The sequence below is a fragment of the Pinus tabuliformis genome, chromosome 9 (genome assembly GCF_031772625.1).
Source record: "Pinus tabuliformis cultivar Carrire ecotype Pingquan chromosome 9, CPIR1, whole genome shotgun sequence".
Classification (NCBI taxonomy): Eukaryota; Viridiplantae; Streptophyta; class Pinopsida; order Pinales; family Pinaceae; genus Pinus; species Pinus tabuliformis.
In genome coordinates this window covers 917,798,805-917,811,515 of record NC_142307.1, presented here as the reverse complement: position 1 = coordinate 917,811,515, position 12,711 = coordinate 917,798,805, and positions in this window count along the sequence as shown.

Here is a 12,711-nt window from a genome sequence, read left to right as displayed (position 1 = left end):
AGGATGTTCACCTAGAGGCATATGGATTAGGTTAAAAGATGAAGGGGACCTTTATTTGATAATTTCAAGGATTCTCTCCAAACCCTAATGTAGTCAAAGACACGAAAGCGAAAATGAAGTCTTTTCCGTTGATGCTTGGTACCCCCACTAATTGCAACACATATTAAAGAAGGATAAACTTTAAAGCCATAAGACACTCTTGATACAACATTGAAGCAATAAACCTCCCAAAACCCTAATGCAATTATAAGGTTGATACATGACATGAAACATGACAAATGAATGCATTATTCATCGTGGGATCACGTGAGTGGGTGCATCAACAAGGTTTGATTGAAAAGGGTCATAGGGAGATTGACCAATTCAAAACGTGATAAATACCCTTAAGGCCTTAGGAAAGCATAGGGGAACCCAAAATTTTTGAATGTACCCAAAAAAATTGGGTGTTTTTGTAGCGACTACAACATTCTCATTAAACCAAGAATTCCAAGATAAAAATGATTCCCTCTATAAGATTGTGATCTTAAATTTACATGAATATATTTTTCAAAATAGATCAATGAATATCTTGAAAATCTTAATACCTAACAATATCACAACCAATAATGAGATTTATAACTAAATTTTTCCATAACAAATATTATTATGTTATGAAAATGAATTTATGATTTATATATTATATAAATATTTTTAAATATAATATTATTAATTGAAATTTATGCTTATATATAATTGAATGAACAATATATACATATTAATATGTTTATGTTGACATTATGACTAATGTGTTGGTCTTGATGCCAACCTAAATATTGACTTGGATCCCTCGGTGCAACCATTGGATTATATCGTCATGTATGAGTGAAGGATTGATGTGTAAACTTGTGCATGTTTTATTACATGATCACAGTTGTAGTGCAAGAAGAGTTCAGATTGTAGGAAGAGGTATAGATTTTTATAAGGCCTACATAGGTCTGCTAGGATGTTGCAGACACTAAAAACAAGTGTTGTAAAACAAGACAAAGAAGGGTGTTAAAGTTCTAGACTGAGAGGAGCTGTTTTGGCCTACATTAAGCCACAGTTGTTGGGAATTATACCTCAATACTGTGGTTATATGCTCTTTGTCGTTAGGAAGCCTATATTAATAGTGTGGCTATAGCCTCTAGGATCCAGTTTCATCGTAATGGTTGTGCCCTTAGGTGATGAAAATTAAAAAGCACGAGCAAAAAAAAAAAATTCCCATGGAATTTATGCACCCAAGGTTAAATTAACATGGCCAATATTAGAAACAACAAATGCCCTTGTTTTTTCTTGTAGTATTGGGGAGATCATATGGCTATAAAAAGAGGGCCGAGCTAGAGAAAAATGTGTGCATTTCTTGAGTCGCTTGTGTTTTGTTTCGCACATGTCTGCACCAGAGTGCACGAAGGTAATCTAGCATGATTATATATTAACTAATTTGTTTGTTGCAGGCATAAAGAAGGGAAATTGAAGAAGATTTATAATGTGTGAGATTTGGTTCTAAATAAGTGCATATATTGTTTTTGTATCTGACTTATTTGTATTGGTTGCAAAGATTATTAGTTAGAGAGGGATTAGTGAGAAGTTTTAACAACATAAGTATGTATAAATCATTGTATTAATTTATCATGTACAGTGTGTGATATCCTTTTTGTTGTGACTATAGGAAGGGTTCTGCACAGACAAAAGAGGTGAAGATTTTGATTGATTTGTCTAGATCTAGTGAGAGGTTGTCATATTTCACTAGTTTGTGATATGCAAGAATTATTTTAATGCTATGACAATGATTAGTGTTTGTAGAGATCTTATTAACTTTAAACAACGATATTATCTTGGTCAGTTAATAACACTTGCAGTGGTTAAATATATTGCTTGAATAATGATGATTTGAGATTAGAATGTGTAGATATTAGTGATAGAATGTTGCCTTCAAAGTTTGTATTCATTGTTGCATTCAGTACACAATTCAAAGATCTATATGCAACCTACTAGGATGTTTTGCCCAACATTCAACTTGAAATACTTGTTCCATGACCTTGGTCTTATTTTTCATTTATTAAGTTTATTACATGAACTTTTATCCTGGGTTGTTACAAATGGTAAGAAGCAAGAATTTAAGAAAGAGGAGAATAATAACACTATAGCAACAAATGTAGAAAGAGAGAGAGAGAAGAGAACCAATCTAGTGATAAAGCCAATACCCTTCATGAGACACACCCATACAGATTGGTAGTCAAGTCCTTAGAGTTGGTGAATTCACCTTCAATTCCTTGGCAACACAATGATAATGTTTTGAAGTGATGAAACAATATTTCATGTGTAAATTGTATTCCAACCAATATTAAGTTGGAAACTCATATTGTAATACTTGACATTTCGTATAATATAGCTTATGTGGTTGAAATTATTTATAGTTGTACTTGATATTATTTAGTATTGTAATTAACATATGAACTTTGCATTTTCATATTAGATGAAGATGCATATTGTATGTAATATTTTTAATTTAGTTGCACTATTAATTAATTTATGTTGATTAACATTGAAAATATAAATCAATCTAAAACTATTAAATAAGTAGTTTATATTTATTAATAATGAGCACAAATAAAATGAATATACAACAACTAAATTAGTCATTTATAATGATTATTAATGAAAGTAAATTAAATGAATATAAACTACTAAATCAATCGTTTATATAATGAATATGAAACTACCAAAAAAAATGATTACTATAAATGATAAAATTGTGATTACAAATAATAAATAAATTTTACATATATACAACTATTAGTAGCTAATTTATTGTATCTTATAACATGACTAAAATTTAGTCATATTTCTTTTCTCATTAATTGGTTTGAAACGATGACTAAAATTTTCATATATATGACTATTAGTAGCTAATTTATATTATCTTATAATGCAACCAACATTTTGTTCATATTTCTTTGGCCATTAATCTGTTTTCTCAGGTGATCATGTACTAGTATATTTGTTTATATACTTGGTTATTAATTGTGACAATTAATGACTAAATCAATGACTAAATTAATGACCAAATTTATGACTAAATATAGTACTAGACGATAAAATTGAGACAACCAACTAATGGTTAAGCTAAATACAACGAAAATTTGGTCGTGTTATAAGATACTGTAAATTAGCGATTATTGGTCACTGACTGAAAAAATGGTCATTTCTATGCAAATTTTAGTCGTTTTTTAGTAATTAATTAGCCATTTTGTACTAGTGATTGACTTGGATATATATGTTTCAGAGGAAAGAATGTGGATGCCATGATTTGCCTTATGTTTGCAGGGGTTTGTAGTGTGTAGAGAATGTCTTGATGACATGCAAATGTATGTATGTAAGAATCAGTGTGCATGCCTCGAATGATTTGTCCTTTATAGCTTGATTTTCCAAGTTGTTGAAGGTTCACATGACAAGATTACATTCGCCAAGTACCTTAATGTCTTATGCAGAGAGACATTACTAGAAAAGTGTAGCAAAATTCTATTATTGATATGTTTGTCATGCAAGGGTTCTTTATAATATGCCAATAATTGCATTGAGTTTATGGCAATATTATGAGTCATTTGTCATTGCTTCGGAGAGAAGTTTGTGGCAGAAGGTTTCTTGTTGAAGCTTCATGGTATATCAAAGATTTATATGACTTAGCGTATTATGCTACTCGTTTTCATTGTAGAATTTGGCTGCTTATGTACTAATTTCATGGATATTGAGATCATCTTTGCAGTGACTCTCATGGGGGTTTTGAGAGAATGATCTCCATATATTGTTGATCTTGTCTCACTACTGTTAGGAATCAATAGGTTGTATGTATGACTAAGATTAATATTTTTTATGCATGATTCCTTGCATAGTTGAAAAAAAAATTTGTATGCAGAAATCAATTTTGTGACTCTTTTTCTAACCTTCATAAACCACAATGATAGTGAGACCTTTTGATTTTCCCTTGTTTGTTTAACAATGACTAGTATGAATGATATGTACTTAAACAGGAACATAACAAATTACAAATATAACCATAAATACAGAGATGTGGTAGAAATAACACTTTATTTCATTAATATCAAATACTGAAATATGCTTACAAGCAGAATGGAAATAAGACTAGCTCAGGTGATGGTAGCTTATCTCTGAGAAGAGATGTGGCAGCGACATGCCTCTAAAATGTGTTCCAATAAGGCTCGGAGGCCTATTTATTATTGAGTAACAATGGAAAACCCTAAACATCCAAAATCCTAACCCTAGGAGATGAAGTGCCAAAATTATGGGCCCCATTTGGGTAAATTGGTACATCAAACTCCCGGGGTTGTAACATTGGCATATGATCTTCATTTGACATGAAAAATACCTCATTAGAAATATATATTCAAGGACTACAACTTCCGAGTGGCCAACATCGATCGAGGTGTTATGTTGGCCCAATTTTTCCCAAAAAAAGTCGTTTAGGGCCTCAAAACAACTCTGAATGTTCAGGACCCGAAAAACTACCAAAAGTAGTAAACTGTGATACAATTAAGGAAACTGAAAAACTAAAAGAGACAATGGTTGGGGTCTGAATGGAATAGGTAGGTGACCAACAACATCCACCTGAATCAGTCCTCCCCCCTGAGGAAGCAATGGTCCCCATTGCATTGAGTGCCTCCATGAGATGGGGAAACTTCTATTAAACTTGGTCCCTTGTGAGCCACTTGCCTTGGTGCAGGAGTTGGCCAGCTTTGATAACCTGATATAGTTGGATATTCTACTAGTGAGTGTTCTTGACCTATGTTCCCATAATTCAATTAGTTGTGGCTTGTTCCATGCAGTCTGGGTTTAACTTTTTTGGTGTGAGTTGTTATTTAATGTCTGATGTGTCCAGTAATGGTGGGAAGTATGGTCGAAGGTGGTCCAAGTGGAACACCGAGTGTGAGCCAAGGAATTAGTGAATGTTGAGCTAAAAATCATTATCTCCCACAACCTTGGTAATGGTGTAAAGACCATATTGGAGTGGTATGAGCTTCTGATGGTCTCTAGTAAGGCATTATTTCTGGAAATGCAACCAAACTTTCTCGCCTACCTAAAATTTTTGTGGCACACGATGTTGATCATGTCATTGCTTGTACTTGGCATTTGACTTCTCCAAGATGTCATGAACCTACTAGCAGATGTGTTGGATTCATTCAATAAATCTTGTCGCTTTATCAACCTCAGACAATAGATGTGTGGATTTTGTTTGTGTAGTCGCATGAGGCATGAAAACATCAATCAAACACAATGGTTTAAATCCCATACCCACTTGAAAGGGAATGCGACCAATCGAGCTATGGAGAGCCCTATTATAATTATGTTTCACATAGGGAAGACTCTCATCCTAGGTTTGTGGATGCTTGGAGTTTCAAATGAGGAGTATGTGCACCATCATCCTATTGACGACCTCTGTTTGGCCATCAATTTAGGGATGGAAGGCACTTGACTTGGTGAGATTGGTGTCCAATAGTGTCCAGAGGCTTGACCAGAATTTGCTTAGGAACTTGCTTTCCTAATCAGATATAATGGTGTGTGGGATCCTAGAATGTACCCATACCCATTCAAGGAACGGTTTGGCAGTTTCCTCTGCTGTGATACTCTTCTTGCAGGCCGCCAATATAACCATCTTAGAAATATGTCCATGAACACAAATACAAATTCATTACCATGCTTGGTACAAGGTATTACAGATATATATTCCATGGAGATGGATTCCCAAGGCTGGCTGGGAGTAGGCAGAGGAGTGTATAGGCCTTGCTTCTTGATGGTTGGCCTGGCAATGACACAGGTAGTGGAGGTTCTGATATATTTCCCAACATCCAGTCGAAGTTTGGGCCAATAAAAGTAATTTTGTAGTACAACCATAGTTTTCTCCACACCAAAGTGTCATATGACCCGATCGTAGTGTGCCTCCCAATTCATCTTGGCACGCTCTCTCGAAGGAACACAAAGGTGGCCCAGGTATCATAATAATGCATCATAGAGGTGGAAATCAGGAACTTTATTTCCATATACTAGCATCTAGTATGTGAAGGCGAACTCTGGATCATTTTTGTATAGTTGCACCCATCCAAATGTCTCATGGCCACAAGAGTTTACAACAGTAGTTAGTGTTGCAATTGGAGGTTGGCTGAGGCAGTCTGCAACATTATTTGTGTTGTGCTTTTTGTATTTAATGTTCAAGTGGAATTTTTGTAGATATGTACACCTCTTCTAATGGCGATCATTTTGCAACCTCCCTTGCGTCTGTATAAACTAAAGAGGTCGTGATCGGTGTGGATGACCATCTCCTTCCCCAGAATGTAATGCTTCCATTATCGACAAGCCTTCACGATGGAATACATCTCTTTATCATAGGTGGGGTACTTTCAAATTGTTTCAAAAAGTGTCTCACTATTTAGGCGATTAGATGCCTGTACTTCGAATGAACTGCACCAATAGCATAGTCTGAGGCATCTGTCTCGATTTCAAATGGTTGTTGTAGGTCCAATAGTGTGAGTATTGGCGTAGACCAAAGTTGGGGCTTCAACTCAACGAACGCCTTCTATTGGGACGCGGACCAAGAAAACTTTGCTTTCGCCCCTCCCTTAGTAATCTGACTCAAAGTCCAAGTGATATGGGAGAATCCCAACATGAACCTCTGATAAATATTTGCAAGGCCCAAAAATATATGAAGCTGCATTAGAGTGGTTGGGGCTAGCCAATCTCAAATGATTTAGATCTTAGTCAAATCTACATGCACGCCACGCTCATCTATGATGTAGCCCAAATATTGCACTCGGCTCATGCCAAAGATGCATTTCACCATGTTGGCACATAGTTTGTGCTGCTGAAGGGTTTGAAGGACCTGTCAAACTTGCAAGTGTTCTTCCCAACTCTTGCTAAAGATGAGAATGTAATCCAAATAAAACACCACGAATGAGTTGGTGAAGGACCACAAGCTGTCATCCATTAGCCTCATAAAATTAGCAGGGGTGTTTGTCAACCCTAAGGGCATAACCAACCATTCAAAAAGGCCTTGCTTTGATTTGAAGGCGGTCATCCATACATCTGTGGGATTTATTGGAACCTGGGTATAGCTAGACTTCAAATCGATCTTGTTGAAATACTTGCCCCCTTGAGTTGGTCCAAAAGGTCATCAATCCATGGGATTGGATACCATTTCATGACAGTGATTTTGTTTAGTGCCCGATAATCAATGCAGAACCTCCAATTCCCATCCTTCTTCTGTACAAGTACAATTAGGCTCCCACAAAGCAAGGAACTTCGTCGAATGTGTCCTTTTTGTAGCAACTCCTAGATTTTCTAGTTGATCTCTTCATTTTCCATAATGGAGTCACAATATATCAGCTTGTTGGTAGAGGTGCTCCAGGAGTCATATCGATCGAATGCTTGACCTGATAGTGCAAGGGTACTCCTGTGAGTGAGGAGAAGATGTCCTTGTATTCTTCCACGACTGTATCCAGATACTCTACTACATGGAGGAACCCTTCCCGAGTACCATGGATGTGGCTAGGATCTTCCCCTTACTTTGAGAGTGAATCAGAAAGAAAAACAATTTCCCAGTCTGGTAGATGATCATACTACATTTCTTAGCAGAGTTCAAAGAGATGGCGGTAGGGGGGGCTACCTCTGGTATCCTATATAACTTACCACCCAAAGAAATAATAATATAGTGGGGTCTAAACCCATATACATCATGTTTCTTCCACAAGTATGGTTGTCCTAATAATACATCACACAGTACCTCATTCGTGAAGGACTTGATGTTGTAGGGAAGGTGAAACTGTTAGCTGATGCAGAGATCTCTTCCTTGGTGAAGCCACCCAATGGTGTACGATTGTGGATGTGTTGTAGTCGGTAGAACCATCTGCTTCATGACCTATGCTGAAATGAGGTTCTTTTAGCTCTCATTGTTGAAAATGAACTGGAGTGGAGAGCCCTTCACCCACGTGTGAGTGGAATAGGTGTTCCCCCTCCTCTGGATCTTCAGGCTCAATTTTTTGGATCTTTGTGGTGGCCACAGTGGCATTAGGATCTACGTCAATGATTTTCTTCCTTTTTCATTCCCCTTGTCTAGTTCTGACTCAAAGTTGGAACATGTGTCTGACTCGAAAACCTTCAACTTGGCCATCAATGATTGTTTGGCCCGACACTCACTTATGTTGTGAGTGGATCTCTTATAGAACTCACACCACTTTCCCGTGTCCTTCCTTGTCTTAGTGGTGTTGTTATTTCATTGCAGCTTCGGCGGGTTATCCTGGGTCGCCCCGCCTTGGATTTTCCCTTTTCTCTATGGTTTAGGGGTGCCATTCCCTTACTTCAGATTCACAAATCCAAAGTCTCATTTTTTCTATTTAAATTCTGCTCAATCTTGACAGTGTATTGGTACGCTGTGTCAAGCAAGGAGATGCAAAAGAACTCCATCTCATCTTGGATGTAAGTGTGTAGGCAGTCACAGTACTTGAGTACCAAATGTATCTTAGAATCCTTGATACCCAACTTCGTTTGAAGGGTATCCAAAACATTTGTAAACTCTGGCATGTCTTGGTCCCTTCCCTGCCGTAGCATGGTCCACTTTATGTATTTATCCTCATAGCTCCTGATAGGGTAGTACTGCTCCTTGATGGTGTCCCAAAATGAATTCCAAGTCGGTGCGGCTAAAAATAGTGAGGGTGTAATTTTTTCCTTCTCTCATAGTATGTTTCCTACCAATCCTTAATGTGGGGGGCACTTTAGAAGTGCAAAAGTAATATTTTCCCGGTTGGAAAATCATGAACATAAAAATATCCTTCTAGTAGATTTAACCATTTCTATATGACATCCACATCCAACTGACCCTCAAATATGGGGATGTCAAAGTTAACTTGTACCTTAAAAGGTGTGGCGCTTCCAAAGTAGTTGTTGGAAGGAGATGTGTCGCCCTTGGGTGGCCGCTGAAGGATTTGGGTAAAGTTGTCCATCATCGCTTTCCTTTGTGGCTCGGGGGCTTCTTCGAGCAACATTTTGAAAGGGTCTCATGCCACCTCATGTTTATTCTCTTCTTCCATGGGAGGCCATCGGGATTTGAAAGGCTATTCTTGCAAAGGTTTGACCAGTTAGAGCCATAACTCCTTATATCCTGACCTTTTTTGGGACATGCAAAGAAAAAAGAGAAAGAGTATGTCGCTCTGATACCACTCATCCGAACTTAAATAGGAATGCAAAAAAATATAGATACAAATCATAAATACAGAGATGAAAAAAAAATAACACTTCATTTCATTAATATCAAATACTGAAATATGCCTACAAACAGAATGGAAATAAGACTAGCTTGGGCGATGGTAACTTATCTCTAAGAAGAGATGTGGTAGCTACATTCTCTAAATTGTGTTCCAATGAGGCTCAGAGGCCTATTTATTATTAAGGAACAATGGAAAATCCTAAACATCCAAAAATATACCCCTAGGAGATGAAGCACCAAAACTCTAGGTCACCGTTTGTGTAAATTGGTACACCAACTTCCCGAGGTCGTAACATTGGCATACGATCTCCATTTGATGCACAAAATACCTCATTAGAAATATATATAAAAGGAATACAACTTCCGAGTAGCCAACATCAATTTATATTCCATGTTGGCCCTGAGTTTCCAAGAAAAGTCATTTAGGGCCTGAAAGCAGCTCCAGAAGTTCAGGACCCAAAAATCTACCAAAAATAGTAAGTTGTGCTACAATTAAGGAAACTGAAAAACTGAAAGCGACAGTGGTGTGGGTACAAGTTGAATAGGAGGGTGGCCGGCAACATCCACCTAAATTAATGAATATGTTGGTTGTAGTCACTTGATGCAAAGATCCATGATTAGTGAACAAAACTCATGTTTTACTCAAAGAATTTCTTATGGTGTATTCATTTTGTTGTTGTCTATAGACTTAACAATGATATTATATGTCTTATTGAAATAGATGGGCTTGAGTTTAGAGTTTGACAATGTTTATTAGCATGATTTTGGATTTCTATTGATTATAAGAAGGTTCCTCGTGGTTATTTGTTCTTGAGCATGGTATGGCATAACATGGATATTGATATTGTTTGTCAAATTGAATACTTCAAGATGATGTTGTAGTTATGTGTCTAGATAGAAGAATTGATGATTCTGCTTGGTATTTGTCTTAGCATTAAGAGTGATGATGAACGAAGAGTTCTTATGGCTTGATGACGAGTACGGATGAGTATTGACTTGAACATGGAAAAATTGGAATTGCTTCATTATGACAGTGAATGTGTCTTTTATTGTTGCTAAAATGTCTTGATCAACTTGCATGTCTAGTGAGCTTGATTTTAAGATTGGATACTAGGGTTTTATATTAATATTGGTTATGAAGTGTTTCTTCAGTCAAATTTTTATTGCAAATAGAAGTTGGTGAAATTTTTAGTATTGTTGAATGTTAAATGACTTGATGATAGATGAGTGTTTTCTTGACTTCTATTAGTTTTGTTGAGAAAAGGATTTAACTTTTGATAGTGCATTTTTTGTGATATTTAAAGTGTTGGTATGATTGTAGAGGTGTAATTAGTATTCAATGATTCAATGATTCAATGATTGGGATATTGGTATTTAGTTATTCAGCTTGATTAGTGTTTGGTTTGAGCATATTGTTGGGTGTGGGTCTAGTTTGAAAATTTGATAAAAGGTGGCCTACAGGTTTTGATTGTTGATTGAGATAGGTGGTTGCAAGGTGAAATATTTTTCAAAATAGTCCACAGAGGTACAGATTGTAGCTTTTAGTGAGGGAGTAGGAGCTTCCTTCCAGTACAAGCTGGTAAGCTTATTAGGGAGTAGTATCTTCCTTTTAGTCGGAACTGGAGAATTTGTGGACGTTGTAGCCTCCTGCTGGTAGGAACCTATGTACTGGTAAGAGCATTTGCTAGTACAAGATGTAAAATGTTTTCTTCATAATAAGAAAGAATATATAGATGACAAAAATTATGGTTTTCTCTGACATTGGGTTTCCATCTAAAAATCCATGTGTTGATGTGTCTTGCATTCTTATGGCTTACAGGATTTTATATTTAATGTTTTTCATAGTTTATAACACAATATCTTGTTAATGAAATTAAGGTACAATATAAGCTTGAAAGCATTAATTATGTAAATTTAAATTGGCGAAGAAATATTGATTAACACCCCCCCCCCCCCCCCCCCTAAGTATTTCTAACAATTAGCATCAAAGAAAGTCTCTCTAGTAATTCATAATTGCTTGATAGAAGATCAGGTACAATGGGAAGGAAACACAAGAGGAAGGCCACACAAAGGAAGAAGACAAGTTAGGAAAGTTGTGGCAGTGATGTATCTGATGCCGTGGCAATATTTTCTATCATTAATTGAGGAAAATCAGTAGCAGAACAAGGAAATTTTGGAAGTATGGATAATAAAGGTATGCTTGTACTTGATGATGCTAGTTATCATTATTGGAAAGAAAAGATGAAGTATGAGATAATGTTCCTTAGATCTAATGTTTGGAATTTAGTCTGTAATGGTTATACTAAAACTCCACCATCAGGACAAGAAGTCTAGAAGAATAGTCAAGCATTAAATGAAATATTTTGCAACGTACCTAATTCAGTATTAGAGAGAATTATCCACTATGAAACTGCAAAGGAGGTATGTGATAATCTACATGTTATTCGTGAAGGAAAAGGAAAGCTAGTAGAAAAGTAAGTTTGTTCATCAGGTAAACTAACAAGTAATCTTGTTTTTAAATATTAAATTAATCTAAAGGAAGATGTGTTCTATCAGAAGATAAAAGTGATCATGAAAAATCCTTTATTATATTTGATGCAGTTACTGATTCAGAAGAAGATAGGTTAAGGGGAGCATTTACACTTAGAACAAAACTTGGTTCTACTTTGAAAAGGATTAACAATCTTGAGAATAAGTTGAAGCAATATGTAAAGAGGGATAATCATGAATCAATAACAGAACAACTTAAAGAAAGGAAACAAATTTTTGAAGGTCTTGGCACTAAGATCATCTCCCTAAGATCAGACCTTGATAATTTAAACAAATGAAATGAGGAGCAGTTTCAAATATTTGAAGAACAAGAGAATGGGATTAAAGAATAGATTATCTAATTAAGAACACAATTGAAAGAAGGAAGAAATATTGAAGAAGGAATGAGGAAGCAGTATATCGAAAATGAAGATCAGTGTCAAATATTAGAGGCTGAGGTAAGCATTCTAAAAGGTAAATTAGCATAAAAGGACAAACATTTGAAATTCCATGGTAGTGCCAAGATATTGGAAATTTTCTTAATAGCCAAAGATCCTCCTCCATCAAATCAAGCATTTGTTTTCATTAAACTGTTAAGGGAGAATCTAGCTCACAATCTTGTGTAAGCAATTTCAGGTTAACAAAGGAAACTCTAAAAATCCTGGTAAAGCTTAAGAAGTCAACTAAATCAACAATCAAGGAAAGTGAATTTTCAAAGGAAATCATTTGCTTTAGATAATAGAAATAACAATACATTGTCTCCTTCGGTCAATGAGATTAAATGTTTTATCTATCACAACTTTGGACACATTTCAGCCAATTCCGGAAGCAAACTATTGATACCTCAAGCAAATAGTCTCTCCATAGGAAGATCATTGGTTCCAAGGTACTCA